This window comes from Taudactylus pleione, unplaced genomic scaffold, assembly GCF_031769625.1.
Source record: "Taudactylus pleione unplaced genomic scaffold, aTauple2 ptg000250l, whole genome shotgun sequence".
Taxonomy (NCBI): Eukaryota; Metazoa; Chordata; class Amphibia; order Anura; family Myobatrachidae; genus Taudactylus; species Taudactylus pleione.
Genome location: NW_028284652.1, coordinates 7,607,714 through 7,630,875, shown reverse-complemented (window position 1 = coordinate 7,630,875; position 23,162 = coordinate 7,607,714). Strand labels below are relative to the sequence as shown.

Below are 23,162 nucleotides of genomic sequence, written 5' to 3'. Positions count from 1 at the left end.
AGCCCCTTTAAGTGAATATTAGAACACACATTAAAGGGTCAATAGGGGTTTGGTATTGTTAGCATCTTGAATACAGGCAAAGGAAGTGTGGATAGTAGATTAGACTAACAGGTAAGGCTCTAGGGAGAAATAAGGTTCAACAGGAAAGTTCCTTTGATTAGTTGTATGGAGCAATAGTATCGGATGCTCAGTGTGGATATTGGTAAGGAACTGTTATATTTGGTTATAGGGAGATGACATGTGGCAACCAGAAGAGTTAAAATAACATTTACAATATAAGTAGTATGTGTTGAAAATGTTCTTTCAATTATACAGAGTGGTCTGAGAAGTTATGGACATTATTGTGAATATATACAAGTATGTGTGGATAAATAATAGGCACATTGTACATGGCAAGCACAATACTTATTTGGGATGGCAATGGAATGATTTATACAGCATTTGCAGAAGGAACCATACAAGTAGTTTTAAGAATCAGTTTTATAGAGCAGTAGTATATGAGGAATATAAAAATCTACCATCGCAATAGAATATTTCTTGTAAAAAGCTGTGAAATGGAAAAAATGCAGAGATGGAGAGAATGATAGAAATGGATCTTTCTCACCGCTGATATACAGTACATCTCCGTGCAGGAGCCGGTGTAGATAGAAGATGATCATATATGGTAGATAAATAGAGGTTTCTTCCTTGGTCCAATGGCCTCTCTGAATCAGCTCCCCTCCATTTATACACCCCAGCGGAAATAGTGACTGCACTTGCTAGCCTGACCCCCTCTGGGCAACCTCAGGGCAAAGATTGTATTGAATATCAGGGCACGCTTGTGAAATGCATTACAGCTAAAGCACAGAAAGAGGGAGGAGGAGGAGGGAGAGACTGAGAACAGGAGGAGGAGAAAGAGAGGGAGGGAGAAGCACCGAGCAGAAGGAATAGAGAGTGAGAGAGAGAGAGAGCTATCACAACCTGAAAATGGTCAGAGATGGAAAGAAGAGGGAAAAGCAAGTAGAATGATGCTGAGTAGAAATTGTTCCAATGTAAGAGAACAGTGTTGATGATGGAGGCAAAATGTGGGCCTCCTTCTTTCTCTGTGCACACCATATAATTGATTGTGCAAATTATAAAGCAATGGTTCTCAATCCTGTCCTCAGGCCTCACCTTACATCCATGTTTTGTGGATCTGCACATAAAAGCTTAGTTGGAATAATTGATGTCCCAGTAACTTAATATGTTCCCCTGAGCTCCAGGCAGAGGTCCACAAAGCACACAATGTTGATGAGGCTTCAGTCCTGTCCTTAAGCTACACACGCGGTGCATGTTTTCCAAATTTCCAGTGCAGAGCAATGGTGAGTTACATAGGGCTGGGTTTAGAGACATTTTTATTGGTGCTTTAGCGATAGGAAGTCTTATAATGTTACCCTATGCTGGAGGGCCTTGGGTAAATAAACGTTTTGTCCATCTATTAAAACAGCTCTCACATTAATAAAATCCCTAAGAACAGTCTCAAAATGCTTCTAATACTAAAGTGACCAGAGGACCCACAACTGCGCTCCTTACCTTGTTTGCTCTTACACAAGGAAAACATGGGAATAACTACTGTAGGGATGTGTATTAGACAAGTGATAGACTGGTACCACGTAATGGTGTGGAGTACAGGGCCTTTTTTTTACTAGTACGCAATACCGGCAACTTTTTTTCATCTAATTTTACATTTGTATAACTAGTTCCACACACAGGAAGAAGTCAGTGAAATCATGTCAGAAATTACTCAAATAATTATCTACCCTTATCCAAAGTATAAAAGCCTGTATAAATCTTTGTATTAAATTGTAACTTCAGGTGAGTATCAGCACATTTTTTTAATAGAAAAAAGCACTTTGTATAAATAATATACTTGGAGCGTTGTTGTTGTGTATGTGAGCACTTTTGTAGTTTTGTCTGAGTGTGGGCAGCAATATTGCAATAGCAGCACAGACGGTGTAATGGTTAGCATTACTGACTCACAGCACTGAGGTTGTGTGTTTGATTCCCACTACAGCCCTAATTATTTGGAGATTGTATATTCTGCCCGTGTTTGTGTGGGTTTCCTCCCACACTCCAAAAATATACTATAGGTTAATTGGCTCCTAACAAAATTAACCCTTGTGTGTATGTGCATGAGCATGTGATAGGGAATATAGATTGTAAGCTCCACTTGGGCAGGGACTGATGTGAATGGGCAAATATTCTCTAAAAATATTCTGTAAAGCTCTGCAGAATATGTGTGCACTATATATAGTTCCACAATAAGGAGGGCACTCCCATTCACAAAAATAGAAAAAAAATGTATTTATTCATTTGTATGGAAAAGAACCATAATATTTCACCACAATATTAATCCATAAACCATAACACAAAAAAAAGAGAGAATTCTTCATCACCACCCAGTTGAAAGGTATAGCAGTAAGCTCCTGGCTCAATAGAACATGCCTTTAACAGCCATCAGGCTGATCCATGTGCAAAACAGCATTTGAATTATATAACATAAGATCACATGAAAATACTTATTTCGTCTGTCGACTCCAGTCCCCTTACGTCGGGACCGTTAAAGACAAGCATCATCCCAACACATCAGCATGCTCAGAAGGAATACCAAACCTGCGCTATATATATATATATACATATAAACTAAATAAATAGCAACTCTTCCAGTGCTATGCAGGAAGGAAACACTGTTATAGGGGCCTATTTATCATTAAATATTTGCATGAAATTCACAGAAACAGCTGTTTTTGGCGGCACCCGCGTATATAAAGGATCCCCGGGATGTACTATGGAGGGATCGCAACAGATATCTCCGATACCTGCAGCACTCCCTCCATTTTTGTACGCAAGTGCAGTCCCCATTGGTTTCTATGAAGGCTGAACACTAATTCTATGAACACTACAGAGATTATTTTGGCGGATTTCTCCTCAGAGAAATTCCCTTTTAAGAAAGAAGAAATGGCCAAAGGAGTTTGCAGTCAGCGTAATGCTGACTTCAACAGGTAAAATTGCACCGGAGGAGAGGTGTTTTTTCGAACCACCTCTAGAGCGGGTGTAATATTGCTAAATCGCTGCGGTACTTAACTCTATTTTGCAGAAATATACAGGGCCCCATTTAACAACGAGACATAACACCTTTAGCACTTTAACAAACAGGGCTAAACCTAGTTTACCGCTGTTTGTCACTGTACCCCTTACACCATCTATAGAAGGTGATAGCGATACAGCCCCCATTGCCGGCAATCGGGACCCAGCACCAGCCTTTCTGGCTTCCAGTCAGTGCAGTGTCATCACTGGATGAAAGTGTAATGCGCATCCGCAGACTGACCATCGTACATACACATGACACAACAGCCCATCGCTGGTAGCGATAGGCTGCCAGCAACAGCTTGGAGGATGCCGCTGAGGGGTGGAACATTGCTGGACCTCGTCAGAGGGGTACATTATGTTAAATAGCAATGTATCACTGCAGGGGCCCACAGTATGCTAAGTACTGCAGTTGAAATGTGAACAATAATAAACAAAGCGGATCTGGGGTGGGGGCGGCATATTCTATTCTTAATTATAGCCAAGCACCACAGTCCCAACCCATCATTAACATGGAGGATAATTCCTCTTTTGATAGAATCCGGGAATCAGCGCTGAGTTTTTAGGATGTTCTGAGCAATGTAAGTGTGAGTCTACTTAATATACTGTACTGTATATTGTTTGGTAGTGTCGTGGCGCTGTAATATGTTTATACAATATTGCAGAGTATGACTTAGCACGCCTGTGTATAACACATAACTACTATTGCAGCTACCATCAACTGCTCCATACACAGAGGTAGAGGAGAAGTCTGTGAGTCTTACCCCAAAGGACTCATAAAATGCAGCAGTTATCGCCTGTCACTTCCACTGAGCGGACGGCATTAACATCAGTGTATTTAATTATGCTTAACGATCCTAAAACATCAAATATTTAGAACTGAACTCTGCTTCTCTTCTGGCTAAATAAACCTTCCCCTCCCTACGCTCATCACATGGAAAGCAGCCCGGATCCGAGCTCAGTGTTGCTCCACTAGGAGATACACTGTGCAGGGTCTTGGCAGGCGGAAGGCTAAATATTGCTGCCTTGGTGCATCAGAGGGGTTAAGCGGTTCCTGTAAGCAAAGATCCAGCCCTGTTTCAGATAAGTGTATGTATGTGTGCAGTAGCTCCGTGACATGCGTGTGTCACGTTTCATTTGCGATGTCACCACAGCCTGCTTTCAGCCTGTCCTCATGAATCACCGGCACAAGGCAGATCACATCCCCAAGAGGTGAATGCACACTTCCCCTTGCTAAGCTTTGCTCTGAAAGAAAGCCTGATTCATAAAAAGCACTTACATCTTAAGGAAAACCTATAGATCTACCCATATTGACCAACATGGCGCACATATCAGGTGTTATGTACTATAGCAAGAAAGGCCCTGACATGCAGAAACTGAACAGGCGCATCTATTGCACCACAATTCTTTCTTTTTTTTATTTTAACCTCTCGTCATGTTAATGATGATATAAGAAAATGTGGGTTTTACGGTTCATAGAACGTAAATGTTTCTCCTCTGCCTCACTCCTTCTCCCTGTTTTCTCTGAGCCAAAACTCACTTCCCGTCAGACCTCCGTCTGTCACTCCGTCTGGAAGTTTCAAGTGTTTTCTACGTTAATTAAAAAAAATTCTATTGACAAACCTGTTACATCTGACACAATGAGTGCCTTGCATCAGCAAACATCTGACATATTGTCCGTCTAAGTGCACCTAGATTTATATATTTAATGTACACTTTTTATGACCCTCTAAGTGCTTACACCTATATTTATACCTCTATATATTATTTGGTTTTTACACCCTTCAATTGTGAAACTTTTCATTACTTACACTCACGCTGACCTCCAGATAACTTTCGCTCAGCACAGCTACAGCCATATATATGTACAGTATAGACTATACATATTATATGCTATTATTTAGAATATATCTTTATATTATAATATTATTTGTTAACCATCCACGGGACACATAAATCAAGCTCCTTAATGGATTGGGAGTGAAGCAGTGTGTGTTTGTGCGTGAGAAGGGGGGGCAAGAGGGGAATAAATATATCTGGCAAGTGTTGGAGATAATGAATTAATATTGATTCTTAGACACAGGAAGGAGAGAGAGAAAAGGGAGTAACAACTTGTGCTCTGCTGATGTTTTATGGGGGGCTGCTCTCGCTGGACCCACCTAGCAGGATCCAGAGAGGGCAACTTTGAGAAAAACAAAGCCGTAAATAAGATAGGAAAGAGAGGAGAGATGTTGTTTTCCCAACTAAATCGCTATGGACTTTGCTGAGTTACGGAGCTCCTGGCTCCTTAGAATTTATAGCTTTCCAGCACTAATGCACTTGGCACATCTTCCAGAAACCTAAGTGCAGAGACTGAGCCCAAACAAGATACAGACACTGTGAAAACTGGTAGTCTGAGGAACTGGTTAACCCATGGGGTCGATCTACTAAAGACAAATGCTATTTTAAGGTCAAGCGCTATTTGCCTTCGCTTGCTATAAAGAAAAGCCAAGTGTGCTTGCTTCAGCCTCCAAACAGTGCATTTGCCAAGTAGTCAGCTTTATAGCCCACACAAGGATGGTCTAATTTGTCAGGCTGAAACAGTGTTGGATTAACTACAGGCTGGCCGTAGCGGTAGCCCAGGTGCCCCCATACAGTTGCCTCACACACATAGCTACATCACCAGTGTGGGGGGCACTGTGGCATATGTAAACTGGGGTTTCTGTGTGGCATAATGTGAACTGGAGGCACTACAGTGTGTTTAACAGATATATATGGTGCTGGCATTAGTTACACATTATACTTTTTAATAATATTGCCAGGGGATGTAGTTAAGTGATGCCAGCGGTCAAAATCCCAGCGCTGGAATCCCGACCCGCAGGCAGAACACCGGCGCCGGAATCCAGACCGGATTAGCTAATAGCCGCTTTGTAGGCAACCAGGAGAGGTTAGGGTTAGGCTGCGGGAGGGGGGAGGTTAGGATTAGGCTGCGGACAGGGGGGGGGGTTAGGTTTAGGCACTAATGGGGAGGGTTAGGGTTAGAGTGTGGGGAGGGGGTTAGGGTTGGGATGCAGGAAGGGAGGGTTAAGAGGTGAATGGGGGAGGGTTAGAATACTTACTAATCCCCTGTCGAGATTCTGAGCATCGGAATGCCGCTATCGATATTTTGACAGCCGGAATCCTGACTGTCGGTCTCCCATACTCAACCCCATTGCCAGCATATTATATAGACGATTTTATTGGTAGTGGCCCCCGCAAGTAGCTATTGTGTCAGTTTTCAAAAACGCCAATCTCTTTTCTATTTGTGTGGTGTGGTGTCTTAACTTGTTTGAAAAGATAATCTGGGAATTAAATATATTATGAAAATACACTGAGAAGAACTGCTGAAGAGTAAATCATGGGAAATTAGTTTAGAAATATTTGTCATGACTTAATATTCTACACAGCTTGATTTGCGGAACAAAATACTAGTATATTTTAAAAACGATACAGATAATAAGGGTTATTTATGATTATCTTTGGAGATAATGGAAACCAGACTTTGATCTATATTTTCAATAAAATGCTACCCAGACCAGTGATGGGCAACCCAATATATTTCAAGAGCCACACGTACGGCCCACCTAAACTTTAAATGAACAAACAGCCCCAAAACTAGTTCCGCGCACTCACATTACTCATCCCAAAATGTCTCACATGTCTCTCGTTTGCTCCAAAATTACACATCCCTCAGACCACACACTTGCTTTAAAATAGCCCCTATATGTCCAGGGGTGCTGAGAGGGGGGAAGGGGTACTAATTGCCCATACTTGCTAAAAGGGCCCTTGTCCGCCGCGCCTCACCCCCTCTCGGCTATGTGCTGGGCTGCGGTGGATCCAAGGGGGCTATTGCATTTGAGCTCAGCAGCAGTATCCTCTGCCTACACCTGATGTGCTGGAGAGAAGGGGGAAGCATCAAACGTATAGCGCCCCCCCCCCCTCTGGATCTGCCCCCCCCCATTGGACTTGCCCCTGGCTAAGAGATGCAAAGCGCCACCCCTGTGGTGATTTTTTTTTTATGTAGGGGGTGTGGTCATTGGTGTGCAATTAGGCCACTCCCCCTACAGTACTTGGGCCCGTAACCGCTCTCTACGGCCCTGTACATGTCTTCAGCACCCAGTTTGTCACAAAATGCCCACTCATGCAGTCAAACTCCCCACTTGTCATAAAATGCAACCAGATCCCATAGTAAAACAGAGAAGAAGTCAGATCGGGATCCCAGAACTGGGGTCTGCAGGTAAAAGCCCGCTGGGCTGATGGCGGCCCGCCTATCACCCACCACTGGTCCAGACACTACTCAAATGGTTAGCGCATTTGTGGGAGCAATTTAACCAATGTACTCAGAACATTTAAACATACAAAGGTCATATATATGTAACAAAATACTGTGCACACTCTTATGAATCATTTTAAGTAGACCTGTCACCTAAACACAAGTAACATTAAGCATGATCTGAATATAAAGTTACGCTTACATTCAGCAGGTGTTAGGGTTATATATATTCTCATTTTTATATCCCAGCATAAAGTCAACCAGGCAGCCATGGATATGCATGAGTGTGGCCAGCCCATGTCATGCTCAGGGCCTGATTCAGACGCGCTCGCGAGTGCTGAGCGCTTGCAAGTGGGTCAATGTTGGCCAAGTGCGCATACGCACGGCGGAGGCGGCTCCGTCATGCGCATGCTCGAGACCCGAATAAAGATAGCCAAGCCGTCGTTATGGGTCTTGAACCAAAGGGGGCGTGCTGTCGATGGTGATTGACAGCACGCCCCCTTTGGTGGGCATGCCGGGGGCGTGGCTGACCAGATGGAGGGGTTTCCATGGGAACGCCTACCGTCTGGGGCCGGCCCCACTGACATCACTAGTGATGTCAGTGGGAGTGCTTTTGGCTCTGATTCAGAGCAAGCGCTCTGTCAGAGCGTCCGGCTCTGAATCAGAGCCTCAGTGTGCTCCTCAAAACATCATGTGAGATACTGTACTGCCAGCTTTCAGTGCATTGGTTCTAAATTACCACATGAGCTTAGTAACATGGTAATGTTTCCCAATATCAACAGCTAATAAAATAATAATGCCTAAGGCATTTATAATACATAGGGGCACATGTATTAATTATAAATTGTTCCCGATATGTTTACTTTCTCAGTGATGCTTATCACAGCAATAAGAAACTAAGTATCGCCCCAATGTGCCAGTAAATGCGCAGGGACAGGGGCTCCGATACCTCAAATGTGTTAAAGTGATCGCTAATGCCCCCTAACATAAAATCGTTCCGATGCCCCTGTTTGTGAGGTATGTGCATGAACATGTGTAAGCAAACCAACATATTTTAAAGAAAGCATATTAAAATATTTGTCACTTGTAATAAAGACAGTACCCATGTCACTGTACTTTAGGGAGTAATGTGAAAAATAATTGAGTGTTAAACCAGAGGGGACAGCTAAAGGTGACAGTAGGTTATGCTTTGTGGTTTTCACTTCTGCAAGATAAGCATCTTCCACTTGTAACTTCCAAACCGCAATGACGGCACGTACTGAAGGCAGCAGGTGGGCCGTGGAGTGTGCGCATCGTATACTGTATATATGTTCAGCTGCACATAGACATGCTCTATAAAGGATCCGGCAGACTCCTATGTAACGGTGCTAAAAGTGGACAAATCATCATGGAATAAACAGTTCAATGGAATGTGACTTCCAGGGACAGGCGAAATGCAGGAATAAGGAGGTCAGGGACAATATGGGGCAACCAGTAAGTAGTTTTATTTATTCCTGCTCATTATCTTCTCTTTTGTTTCCCTAACCTAATTTCTTTCCATTCCTTAACCTCCCTTCAGCACCGCGACCTTCTACCCTCCCTCCTCCTATTACTTACTGAGACAGGATGGAACTGAAATGAACTAAAATGAAATCAATTTTGTAACCTTTATAAATTACAAGATCTGAGCTAAATATGTTGTTATCTGGCTAGTGTGGCTCATTTTTGATACGTTATACAGTATTTTACAGTATTATACAATATTAGAGACACAGGGCCTTATTCAAGTGTAAATGCCGACTGCCAACTTCCCGACTCTCTAATCCCGGCAAGGTACTAATGACAGGCGTCAAAAAACTGTGATGTGGCTCCAGGCGCAGTGAGGGGGAAGCCGCAGCCTGAGTGACAGGCTTCAGATGTTTGGGGACACATTTCAGAAAATGGAGTTGCGTCGTCTCTTGAGCGTTCCGAAGCCAGCGACTGCGTTGTCGGCATCACTGCTTTTGGCAGCTTGATATTCTGTGCAACCCTAGGGTTGTGCAGATGTCTGATGGCCTACACGATGGCCATCAGGCAACTAACTAACTAATAGCCATGGAATAAATGATCCCCTAATTTACTTCCTGCCGACATGTTAGGGCTGATTAAGTCCATTTTGCAGATGGATCTTGTGATTTCTTTGCAATGTGCATGCTCCATGGCCAAGCATACGCAACTTTAAGTAACTATGGCCGCATCTCCACTTGCACTTGAGTTGGTGTAACTGGTAGTTCACACGTAGACTAAGGCCCTGATTCAGACCCGCTCGCAGGTGCTGGTCGCTCATTGGGTCTGTGGGCATTTATTTTAGACCACACACAGCTTGTGAGAGTGGCCAAGAGACCATCGCGATAATTGTGACCATCGGCCTTGCGACGAGACCCTGCTGTAGGGTCTGGGCTTCCGCAAGGCCGAGTGGACTCCCTGGTCTAATAGAACAGGAAGTACACTACTGACATCAGTAGTGATGTCAGTTAGACCTCCCAACAAACGCCAGGCGTTCCTAAGGGAACGCCTGCGTTTCTCCAGCCACCCCCCCCTACAAGCCCACAAAACGGGGCAAGCTGTCACTCACCATCGACAGCCGCCCCATCTTGTTAAGAGCCCCGTAGCAACTGAACTTCAGTGGCTCTGAATTAGCTCCTAAGTGTTCTCTGGGAGTTTAGGTGGAATTGCTGGGTAGTCAGAGGTGATTTCAGAGGATAAGGCTAGTGCAAGTCATACTTGCCGACATTCAGCTCCCTCCTTCCGGGAGGGAGTTGAATGCCTGTGTACAGTGGGGGGCGTGGTCGGGCAATGACTAAGTATTGGGGGTGGGGCCAGGGGTGTGGCTGTGCTGAATTACATCATTGTGGCCCTGCCCCCTCTTCACAATGCCAAAATGAAAGTGCGGGGTTGGGGGGGTGAGGATCGTCAGCTGCTGAGAGGCTTGTCTGCCTTTCCAGGGGGGCGGGAGTGGCACCCGATATTCGGGAGGCTCCCGGCCAAATCGGGAGGGTGGGCAAGCCTGGTACAAGTGCGTGCTGACAGTGATGATGGATGCTTTCGCACATGGATTGATGGGAGTAATACAGTTGAATAGATGCAGCCAAATCAGAAATACATTCAGAGCAAGCAGTGCAGCCAAGTCTGGGGCCAACTTACGTGCGGCTCTGAATTAGCCAAATTGTTTATTAGCTGTGAATACGACTATTTACTAAGACCAGGAAATGTACAGTATCACATAACAAAAAGTTTAGTATTAGTAGTATAACTGATAAATGCTAAATACTGACTTGTTAGGGCTGCTACCTATTACCTATAAAATAAATGTGGATCGCATGATCGGTTTCAGTTTCAGGCTCTTGTAGTCTGCAGTCCATTTTATTGGAACCACATTTATTTATTTGATATTTTTTTGGGCGACTCAGTGAAAATGCAGCTTTAACGCTGCTGTCCTGGGCTCTGCTCCAAAGGATCTTTGTTGAGTGAGGGGTGAAAGTGGGAGGGAAAGCTGCAGAAGTCAAATCTCGGCATGACTAAACAGCCATCACCATTTATTTTAATGTCTTTCTGGGCACTGGCTCTGTAATATATATCCGTATTACACACACGCGCCGCAGATTTTATTGTTACATGCTGCTAAATTATTCCAGGGCAAGCTCTTGCTCCATAGACATAATCCTAATTGTGGAGCTATACATTAAATATCTGCTTTGCAACAAAAATAGATGAGCCACGTAATGCTACACTGTTTATGCAGTTGTGAGGATTGTGCATCTGCCTCCTCACTACCGATAGATCCACAATCTCACAGGCAGACTCAGCTATTGGTAAGCAGAGGCCCTCTCTTCCATGCAGTGTTTGCGCAGGCAACTTGTTCACGACATCTCTTATTGTTAAACGGTTAAAACTTATGTTTCTAGGTAATCCTGACTCACACAACACCATACCTGCCAACTCTCCCTGATTGTTGGGGAGACTCCCTGAAATAGTAGCAATCTCCCTGGTGAGTCCAGCAATCTCCCTGATTGCACCTTACTCATTCTTGCCTACCCTTCTGGGACCTACGGGAGGCTCCTGATATTTTGAGTAACCCCCCTGCAGCTCCGCAAGAGTAGGCACTTCTCCCGTATTCCCGGGGATCAGCGGGTCCATGAGTAGGGGGTGGGACCTAATGACACGTCTCTATGAGAATCGCGTAATTTGTCCCTGCCCCCTAATTAAATATGCAGCGTCCATGGCAAATTACTGCGAGGTGCCGGGGCTTAATGACGCGAACAATCCAGCCCCGCCCCCAACACTGCCCACCTGCTTCTTCTCCCCGAGAGAAAAACTTAGCGGTTGGCAAGTATGATCATGCCCCATTATGAAGCAGTTATATAAAAAAGAAAACCAGAGATAGATACATTCCAAGGGGATCATTAGTATAATGTCCCTGCATTGGTTGTGATGTGCAGGCTCGGATAGGTTCGAATTTGCACGCCGAGTTCGGATTTTTCCCTCCAAAAATCAGGTCTCAGAAAGAGACAAATCGTCATCTTTCATGGACAAATATCATCTTCCATGGACTTTTGTCCAGGAATGATGATGTTTGTCCATGAAAAATTATGTTTTGCCTTTTTCTGAGACCCGATTTTTGGAGGGAAAAAATCCGAACTCGGCGTGCAAATTCGAACCTATCCGAGCCTGCACATCCCTAGTTATAAGGCACAAAGTATCAGTGTGTTTTCATCAACAAGTAGATCTTACTAACTGCTTTGGGGATCGTTTACATTTGGATGTAAGTAAATTTGTGACACACCTCTCAGATGTAGCAGTACACGCCCACTTTACCGCCGCACTCATAGGTGCTGCTTTCACAATCTCCCTGAAATGCTTTTTCAAAAGTAAGCAAGTATGCATAACACAAGATAATAATAATAAAACATAATAATACATATAATATATACACAAGCGAGGTTAATAAATATTAAACCTCACAAAATGCAGATTTTACAACCCTATTTGACTCCACCCATATAAGCGTGAAATAATCGCTATACCCACTTCTCTCATGTGAAGTGAACAGCCGTCTGTTTCAACATATGTAAAAATGCCCTCATTCAGAATAAGTTATTGCATAATAGACATTAACAGCAGTATATTCATGGCCATATACATATGATTAATCCTAGATAATAATCATTCAAATAGTGAGCAATTTACCACATCCAGTATTCCAGAGAGTATTTAACAAAATTTGAAGATGCTGCTGGCCAAGATCCATCTGAGACTACATTAGTCCTCTTACTAATGAGAGTACAGGGAAAAGAGAGAGAGTAGAAGTAATGGGAGTACTAGGTTAAATCTGCGGTATATTAATTCAATAAAAACTATGGTAAAAATACAATTAATTATATAAAAAAAACATTGAGGACCTGTTTCAGACCCGGACGCTATGCTGCGCTCGCTCGCATTGAGCGACTTTTCCCATCTGCGCAAGCGCATGAGTCGCAATGCGTGTGCGCGAACCAGTCATTGCGATGGGAAAGTGCTCGCTCGTAGCCTGCTGTCGGGCCGCTAATTTGAGTGACAGATAGTGCCATTTGTGGGTGGTAACAGGGGAAGGTGCTTGTAAACGGGGGTGTGGATGTGCGAACGCAGGCGTGCCCGACTGTCAGAACGGCATTTAATGGGTGTGCATAATTAGCAAAGTAGTGTCATTACACACGTGACTGGGTTGTATTTTAGCCAGAACTGCTCGCAATGTTGTGGTGGGAAAGGCTACCACAAGCGCTGCGAGCAGCTCCAATGGCTCTCGATGTTCCCGATTAATCCTACAACTGCCGGAAATTACGTGTGTTGCGAGTGGCAAAGGGGCATCTTTATACAGGTGCGAGAGCATAGTGCGGCCGCTCACTATTACTTAGTGGGCGGCTTTACGCTACACAGTGCGAGCACATGATTTAAATAGCCGGCCCCTTTTAGCCAGCAAGCGGCCACAAATAGCGGCTGGGTCTGAATCAGACCCTGAGTCCATGATCCTCAAACAATCCACTGTCCAATCACATTCACTGTATTTAATTTACACAATAAGTTGTGTCATGTATAGTGTGACGGAAGAGCTCCATTAGTATGCAAAATCATCTACTGTCACGTCTACTGTCACGTATACTGTCACATCTACAGTCACGTCTACCTTCCTGATCTTACAAATATAAACCTTTTTTTTTTTTGTTATAAACTTTAGTCGTTTTTGTAGCCAACTGAAAATAAGAAAATCCCCAGCATGAAACAAATTAATGGACTCAGACTGACCACATTGATGGAATCCCATTGCTACATTTATGTGGCATTTTTTCCTTTATTTTGCCATGTATTCTAATGCCAGGCACGTATAATGAGAGCTTGTTTTACCACTGTTGTTTTGTATTATTGATAGTGTGGCTTACATCCTGCCTATTAAATTTTCTGATCCTAACTGTAAGGCTTATAAGTTTAGTAAGTCACTTTATAAATAAAAGAAAGAGAAAATAAACCGGTCTCTAGCGGTATTTCAGTGAACGATCACATTGTTAGTGAATGGGATTCATAGTGCCAAAAGTCCAACATAGCCGAAACGCATTGTTTATTATATATATACACAATCCAGCAATCCCCAAAGTGTGGTGGACATGTATGTGTAACCTGTGCATAAACAGTTTCCTTTGCATATATAAAATGTGCCTATCACCTGCAGACACTAGCAGTCATTATGTGGTATGAAGCCATATTCAAGAGACGCAGTCTATCACTCCGGAACCAGTACCTAAAGCCGACTACACATTTGAACGATATGTAACTGGCCGATCCGACAGGGGAAATGGACCCTGCAACGGCAAGTGGATACACATTCGTATGATGCAGGGGGGGGTGATGGCGCGATGTAGGATGCCATGCTGCATTCGACAGCATGGCATCGTACATGATACCGTCTGATTGACCATGCAGCACAGCCAACCAGAAGATATCGCATGCGACTGTTGGAGCGCGCAATCAGATTTGTCATTACGATTTGCCTGGAAACCTCAAATCAGACCAATATCGTTCTACTATGTACCCACCGTTAGGAATACATTTGGTGGTGATGTGACTTTATTAGAGTTGTCGCTGTATACTAGAGAAGTGATTTTCTTTATTCAGAGCCGCAGAGAACCTCAGATCAAAGTACAGCTGATTATTGGGCCACACTGCCACCCCTCTAAGCTAGTCTTAACAAAACTCCCTGAGAAAAACAAGGTGGATTGTGTGTCCAACTTCAGCTAAAGCCTATGCTGAATGCACAGCTTCGGAGGGTTTGTGACCACATGGACAAATAAGAAGCTATTGATCTAAGCAGACACCCTCTCCCATAAACTGGCTCCATTTCACCAATGCCAACTCCTTACTCCTCTCGTCCCCCTTGGCTTCAGGCAGTCTCATGAATATTGGATAACCCCACAAAATGGATGCCTCTACTTTGTGTAGGGAACAAGAAAACTTTGAGAAATTAATGGTAAGGCATTCAAAATATGCATATTGAATTACTTCTTAGTCTCATATTTAAAAATGTTTATCTTACTAGTAACAAGCCATAAGGAAATTCAATATCATATATTATACTCTTTGTGATGCTAAACACTTGTTCCCATCATTTGCTTTTTAAAACTGTAGAAACGTAGAATTGTTTCTTTTCCCACTTACCGAAAGGATATATTAAAAACTAAACACTTATATTCAGAAGCCCAGAAGTAAACAACATGAGGCAAAACACACAGATAAATGTCATATAATTTAAAGTAAGGCTTCCCAGCTATGGCTGCTATGTCATATACAACCTTCATTGTGCAATCTATGTGTATATACAGTGCTAGAAGTTTGGTGTTCAGCATTGCGATTACACAATAATTGCCTGCTTACCTACGTTAGGGACCTCCCCACTCCCTCCAAATGGCAAGTGCAGTGGGTGTGGCAATGCAATTTGCATAGCAGTAGCCGCGCCCCTGCGGTGCAGTGCCACAATTCATGGCATCAGGCAGTGGCGTCATGATGGCCGGATTTGTGGCAAGCCCCAGATCCTTAAGGCACAACCTGGTGGGATGCCCTGCTCTCGTGGGTCTGGAAGAACTCTCCAAAATTTGTGAGACTCCTGGACATTCTTGGAGAATAGGCAAGTATGGATTATGAAGAATTAGCATCATAATGATATACAGTATGAGGAATACTGCACTGCTAAATCTCTTCTACAGTACTGTTATGCCATATAAATAAGACAATAGGAATGATACAAAAAATAAATGCCCAAATCTTTAGTATGTTATTGCTACATACAAATAGGCCAAAGGAATTATTATTATCTTTATAAGGTGAAACAAGGGTTCAGTAGTGCAGTACCCAGAGGATGGAACATAGAGCAAATATACATAGTACATGGGTGATAAAACAGAACAATATATACAGTTTCACAACTTTATTTAAATAATAACATAGTTATTCACATATCTCGTAATTATGTTGAGACTACAGAGAGAGAAGGCCCTGCTCACAAGAGCTTACAGTCTAGACGAGCTGTGGGTGGACACATTCAGGGAGAGACATACAGTCAGGTGCATAAATATTGGGACATTGACAGAATTTATATATTTTGGCCTCTATTCACCACCACAATGGCTTTGAAATGAAACAAACAAGATGTGCTTTAACTGCAGACTTTCAGATTTAATTTGAGGGTAATTACATCCAAATCAGGTGAACGGTGTAGGAATTACAACGGTTTCTATATGTGCCTCCCACTTTTTAAGGGGCCAAAACAGGACAAACTAAACAATCCTAAATCTAACTTTCACTTTTTAATACTTTGTTGCAAATCCTTTGCAGGCAATTACAGCCTGAAGTCTGGAACCCATAGACATCACCAGACGCTGGGTTTCATCCCTGATGATGCTCTGCCAGACCTCTACTGCAAATGTCTTCAATTCCTGCTTGTTCTTGGGGCATTTTCCCTTCAGTTTTGTCTTCATCAAGTGAAATGCATGCTCAATCGGATTCAGGTCAGGGGATTGACTTGGCCATTGCATAACATTCCACTTTTTAGCCTTAAAAAACTCTTTGGTTGCTTTTGCAGTATGCTTCGGGTCATTGTCCATCTGCACTGTGAAGCGCCGTCCAATGAGTTCTGAAACATTTGACTGAATATGAGCATATAATATTGCCCGAATGCAACAAAGTATTAAAAAGTGAAAGTTAGATTTAGGATTGTTTAGTTTGTCCTGTTTTGGCCCCTTAAAAAGTGGGAGGCACATATAGAAACCGTTGTAATTCCTACACCGTTCACCTGATTTGTAATTACCCTCAAATTAAATCTGAAAGTCTGCAGTTAAAGCACATCTTGTTTGTTTCATTTCAAAGCCATTGTGGTGGTGAATAGAGGCCAAAATATGAAAATTCTGTCAATGTCCCAATATTTATGCACCTGACTGTAAATTGAATGTTTTCTGAACTTGACGCTCATGTGTGACCCTGCAGGTCCTTCAAAATATTCTTGAAGGGGCCAACCAATTCCAGAAAGAAAGAAATAATGAATACAGCTATAGTATATTCCCTTCTGTTGTCATTTTGATCAGAATTCTTGGTGGGACATGGGTAATTACAACAAGAGGGACACTTAGGCGTTTGTACCCTTTAGACCAAACGCTTGCCAGTCCTCCCCTGGTGGCTTTGTCATAGAATGTGAAGACAAACATGCTGTGGCCATAAGAACTGAAACTGATGTGATAAACACTTCACTTAGCTTTTCCCAAAAGCACAGTCACTGAAACCATATCTCTCACCTATTACTCAGTAACAGGCAGTCCCTCAGTCACGAGTGTGTAACCTGTAATATAATAACTGCAGATACAATTCTGACTACTCAGTGTGACCTTTATTTATTGTTTATTTTTGCAAGGGACATTTTGCCCACTAATATACTTTATGTGCACACAACCGAGACAGACATTATTTGCATTGGTCCCGTCCAACACACAATATTGTGTGCTGAACCAATTGGTTTGAGAATACAGCCTACCCACCCACTAGGACATCAATATGGCAGGGGTTGAAAAATTGAGGCAAGAATCTAAAAAAATTGCACATTCTGGGGCAGATTCAATTAGAAGTGGTGCTTACTGCGGGCTGGTAGCAGTGCCTGGGACTGTTCAATTGCAGCTCGCAGGCTGAAGTTACCGCAAATTTCTGTACACCCCCCTGAGGTGCGAACATAAATATGCAGTAAGTAGGGCTTTTTCCTCTTAACCCATAGCTCCGGGGCATAAGCTACAGGTTTACCACGAGAGGAAAATCAGCATATAACTGAATAGCTCCGGACGGTAAAGCTGGAGGCTATCTGCACATGGTAAGCACCGTGATTAGTTGAATGTGCCCCTCTTCGTCTTTTATTGCTATTTCACCCATTTAAAAATAAAAGATGTATTACTTGTACCTACTGGTGCCAGTGTTCATCTGTCCTAGAAAGTTATTTCTTATTCTACTGCAACAAGTTACAAAGGTGAAATGGCTACATCAATTTTGTGCCTCAGTGATGTAACTTGTTTCTAGTAAAGTGATAGAGACCTTTGTCATGATCAATCTGCAATGTGGCTGCCTGCATTGTGTATATACACAGATACACTGCACCTAAACTGTATGTTAGATTTGTAGATTTTACTTTAGAAAATCCACCTTAAAGCAACAGCCCTTTATATATATATATATATATATATATATATATATATATATATAGTAAGGTAGAGTCTTATAGTCTTACTATATATATATATATATATATATATATATATAGTAGGGTAGAGTCTTATAGAACAAGGGAGAAGTCTTGGAGGTGGGAGTCAATTCAATCTTAAGGTGGCCATACACGTGAGATTCAAAAGTTGGTCAGATCAGTTGTACGATTTCCCATGAAAGTTCTTCCCTTCAGATACAGGACAATTTGTATTTAAATGCAACTATTTCACATAAGACCATATGATTTGATCAATATCATCACATAATGTGTGTCAATTCGTACACGATCAGTTGAGATCTCTCTGCAAAACCATCTGATCTGCGATCCAACTAGATGACGGCGGGGAAGCGCATCGGGGACGCAGAAGACTCAAAATGCAACTATATTCAAATGATTGGTCTGTCCAACCTGTAGAAACTGCCCAAATTGTGTGATCAATCATCCCATGTATGGCCAGCATTACTGTGGCAGCACAGTGATACTCTGCCACCTCAGGGACACTGGCCCAGAGCCACAAGGGTTAGCTTACAGTTTCTCTTACCACTCTCATGCCCTACCGTAGGGTAGGGCAACCAGTGCCATGGCACAGAGGCACCACAGGGCAGGGGGTGCTATTTGGGCCTGTCACTTTTCCTGTTTATTATCATTCTCACTTGTAGCTTCCTCTTCTTTTATCCCCAGCATCTCCTGGCCTCACCTATCTCTTCCCCGGCCCTTCCCCATGAGGCCATGGCTATTTTTTCAGGTGCACTATCTTATGTCCCTATTTAAAAAATGGGGGGGGAGCACCAATGCTCTCTCTGACACAGGACACCAAAAAGTCTAGTTACGGCTCTGTGTCAGGTTATCATGATTTGGCTAGCCATTCACATATGACCAATGGAACAGAAAAAGATAAGCCAACTGATAAATATAAAAGTTTTTTTAACCATTGACAAATGTTCTCCTATGGTTCGGTCTAAAGGACCTTCAACTTGTCTTGTGCGGATTGCAGGTTAGTTTTAATTTGGTATTCAGCAACCAAAATAGTGCCTTTGAAAAACTAAATAAATAAATTTGTAAGTTTAAAAAGTTGTACTTTTGTACAAGAATGTTGGTTTTAAGCAAATAACCCTTACTTGCACCATTGTTTTACTAAAAGCTTATAGGCTAATACTTCTAATGTGTGCAACCAAGTAAAATGCTGACTGCAGCGGTAATTATGATATTACATTTTCAAATTCAAGCCTGACCAAAAGGGATCCAAGAAATTATATCCATCTCTGGCCTCTCAAAATATATCACCTCAGCATTCACTGCTAACACTCTAGAAACATAGAAACACACACTCTACCCCCAGCATTCACTGCCAACAGTACAGTACAACAGCACCCAGAAACACTCTTCCCACCCCTCTGCATTGACTACTAGCACCCCAGCAGCACTCGAACACACACACTCCTCCCTGTTGTATTCACTACCGACATTCCAGCAGTAGCACCCGGACACATACTCTTCCCCCAATTAACTGCCAACACCCGGCACACAAACACTACCTGTTGCTGATCAGGGTTTTTCTTTTTTATTATTTGATGTTTTCTTAGCAACAGCATAAGCAGCAGGTGCCGCATGTGTGAGGGGGGAGAACTAACAAAGGAGGGAGGGGTTATGCACGCCAGCCTCTGCTTGGCCCCTTTTATGTGCATTGGCGCCATTTCCTTGCTGGAGATCAGTCCCTAGAGACAGAACTCCAGGTTGGGGTCCCTGGGAGAGGGCGGACCGCAGCACATGCCCCTGGACTCCCTGCTTATTTCTACTCTGGGGCATATTTGCCAATTTTCCCTCATTGTCAGGGAAACCCCCTGACTTAGTAGCAATCTCCCTGTCTCCCTGAAGAGTCTAGCAATCTCCCTGATTGCACCTTACCCTCATTATATTGCTGTTGTATAAAAAAAACAAACAGATGAACACATTCAAATGGGATCATTAGTACTATTTCCCTGCATTGGTTATAAGGCACAATTATCCCAATGCATTTTCTGAAAAGTATTAGTGTTAGGGATGGCCATCGAACATCGATGAGTAATAATAATCGATGGTTTATGGCCGATGTAGAATGCTTTTGCCATCGATGGGGGAGAACCAGATGGTTTCTCTCCATCGATATCTAAGTATAATAACTGAATTTTTTGTTTTGTTTTGTTTTTTACAAGGTGCTGGGACTTGGAGCATAGCTCCGCCCCCCGGCACCCGTGAAGCCCTGCCCCCACTTTCTGATTGCCAGTCAGTCAAAAGACAGGGATGACCATCGATTTGTGAAACTATCGATGGTCGCCCATTGAATAGTTTGCAACAATAGATGGCTACTTGCTATTTTACCATCGATTGTAACCATTGATGGTTACATCACCAATGCCCATTTCTAATTAGTATGTTTTAATCAACAAATAGATCTTACTAACTGCTTTTGGGCTTGTTTACATTTGGATGTAAGCCAATTGTATGACACGCCTCTCAGATGTAGCCGTACTGTAATGCGCACTCATTGGTGTTGCTTTCATAATCTTCCTGAAAAGCTTTTTCAAAGGTAGGAAAGTACGGTGTGGGGCACATAGAGCAGAACTTGGAGTAAATGTAGGAGATCAGTGTGTCCCCTTCAGGTCTGGCGCCCGGAGGCAACCGCCTTCCATTCTCTCCTGTATTTCTGCCCCTGCCTCCCCTTAAATGATTAACATGACCCCGCTGCCAGTTTTTACCATTTGTTTTTCAGATTGCAAATGGAGATGTAATTCTGCAGTAATGTGCAGTTGCAGCAATATTGACTGAGACGCCCGATAAGTGATCTTGTTGAGACATCGGTATATGTGATCTGAATATTACCTCTATTTTCTTAACAAGTCCCTGTGATGCTGGAAGTGACTCGGACGTGTGTTGTGTGCCAGATGGCCGCTTCTCATTGCATATGTCCACTGACATGTGGCCAATTTGGATGGGGATTCTTTTGCGCGGCTCTGAGTGCGTTGTTGCAGTAGCCAGATGCAAGTGGTTTAAATAGAAGTCAGTAAAGTCACTCTATGGAATGCTAGTGGATAGGCAATTATTATAAAGGTAAAATACTTCTACGTGTCATGTTTACAGGCTCATACAGTTGTTAGATTGTATACTGTCTAGACAGAAGTGAAACAGTTAAATGTAGTTTGTTCCCGAATAATCTATACTGGTATTCACGGGAAATCGATAATTCAATGTAACCCTGCGGAATGCATCTGTCATAATGAGTTCTGTCTTTAACACTTCCATTTCCAGAATTCATAGCTTAGACAGCAGACTTATCCATTGTCAGGGGTCAGAAATTATTCATAGGCAACTAGGTTTGTGTTGATGAGATTGCACAGCTTGCAGAGATTGACGGTTCCTTTGCAGGAGACTTCTTTGCTATTCGTATAGAATACAAAATAATGATCAGAATTTTATTGATATAGTGCTTTCTCCCAGAGGCACCCAAATCACTATACATGAGCTCCTGCAGGCAACTCATTTATTTACATAGCCGCAGTACTCAGTGTATTATTTTGTACATAGAAAGTCAATCTGCTTTTAAAGCCACAATTATTTTAGCGTCACCCTTGTAGAGTAACCAGCCGAAGGCCGTTTACACACTGTCATTTAAGCGCTGGATTTGACTTGCATTGTTTAAAGCAAGTGCAAAGCATGTGACCTCTTGTTAAAATATGACCATTCCTATTGCACATGTGTCTGTGTGTGGCTTCCTCACAACATGTCTTTTTGGATGCTGCTATTTCCATTTCGTTACGGGCAGATCATGTCAATGCATATGAAGTAGTCAATTTATGTCTATGGCAGAATATTGTATTCAATTCCACTAATGGGTTCATGTAGTGTAACATGCCAGTACAATATTATGAGGACAACATGCATTACCTTGCAGCACATATGCACGCAAAAAAAAGGATGAATATGTATCGGTTATACAGACTTGGATGCATCTTCCATATGCAACTAACCATAACCCTCACCTCTCGCTGCCTAATCCTAACCTCTTTGTCCGTAGCCTAACCCTAACCCACCCCCCAGTGCCTAGCCCTAACCGTCCCTCCCACAGCCTAACCCTACTGTAACCTAACTGTACCCTCCCCCAGTGTCTATCCCTGACCTTCCCCTCCTGCAGCCCAACCCTAACCTCCCCTCCCATAGCCTAACCTACCTTCCTGTAGCCTAACCTTAACCTTCCCCTCCCGTAGCCTAACCCACCCCCCCAGTCCCTAACCCTAAATGTCCCCTCCTGCAGCCTATCCCTAACCTACCTTTCCATAGCCTAACCCTATAAAAGAATTACAGTTCTAAAAAATAATAAAACATAAAATAAGATAAAAATATACAACAAAAATGAAATAGTAGAGACAACCAATGAGTGGTTACCTAACAATGCGTTTCACAGAGCCTACATCTGCTTTTTCAGGCTGGTCTTTAATTTTTTTAGTATATTTTTATCGAATTTGAAGTTTTATTTTTTAGAATTGTAATTCTTTTATATATTTTTCCATTGTGGAATTCATTGTATGTCTTTTTTGATGTAATTAGATTACACCAAAACAGACCAATAAATTTTTTTATATGTGGTTAATGGATTTTTGCAAATTAGTTTTTAAATCTAAGGACCAGAACACAGCTCCACTAATTCTACAAACCGACAGACATTGGTTTTTAAAAATAAATGTCCAAGGCTTACATCATACCCTATACAAGGTGAATCCACTACATAATCTTGTAGGACTTCGTATTGGGTTTATTGATTTGCAGTATGGAGGCATGTTATATGTGTTTGCCCCTAATGATCGACATCGATCTTGAGTGATCCAAGAACATTTTGGAACCACTGCCGGACCACGCTGGCTCACACCATAACAGGAGGATTGTACACACTGTGGGGTTCCCTGTAATAATGTGACTAGCGCATCCTGTCTAGCCTGGTCCTGGTTTAGCAGGATT

The 23,162-nt window shown here is 42.7% G+C and overlaps 2 protein-coding genes across 7 annotated transcripts in view; one reads left to right on the top strand and one right to left on the bottom strand.

The window, feature by feature from the left end:
• MACROD1 (mono-ADP ribosylhydrolase 1) overlaps positions 1-23,162 on the top strand; it is an 802,331-nt gene that overhangs the window by 552,314 nt on the left and 226,855 nt on the right. The gene's annotated exons all lie outside the window — the stretch shown is intronic.
• Positions 1-23,162, bottom strand: part of FLRT1 (fibronectin leucine rich transmembrane protein 1) — a 209,353-nt gene that overhangs the window by 110,938 nt on the left and 75,253 nt on the right. Inside the window, exon 1 of one of the 4 annotated variants that reach the window (XM_088480061.1) lies at positions 605-760. The exons of the other annotated variants lie outside the window; for them this stretch is intronic. The gene's annotated coding sequence lies outside the window, so the exon portion shown is untranslated. Of the gene's footprint in view, positions 1-604; positions 761-23,162 lie in introns of those variants that run through there. 4 annotated transcript variants of the gene reach the window in all.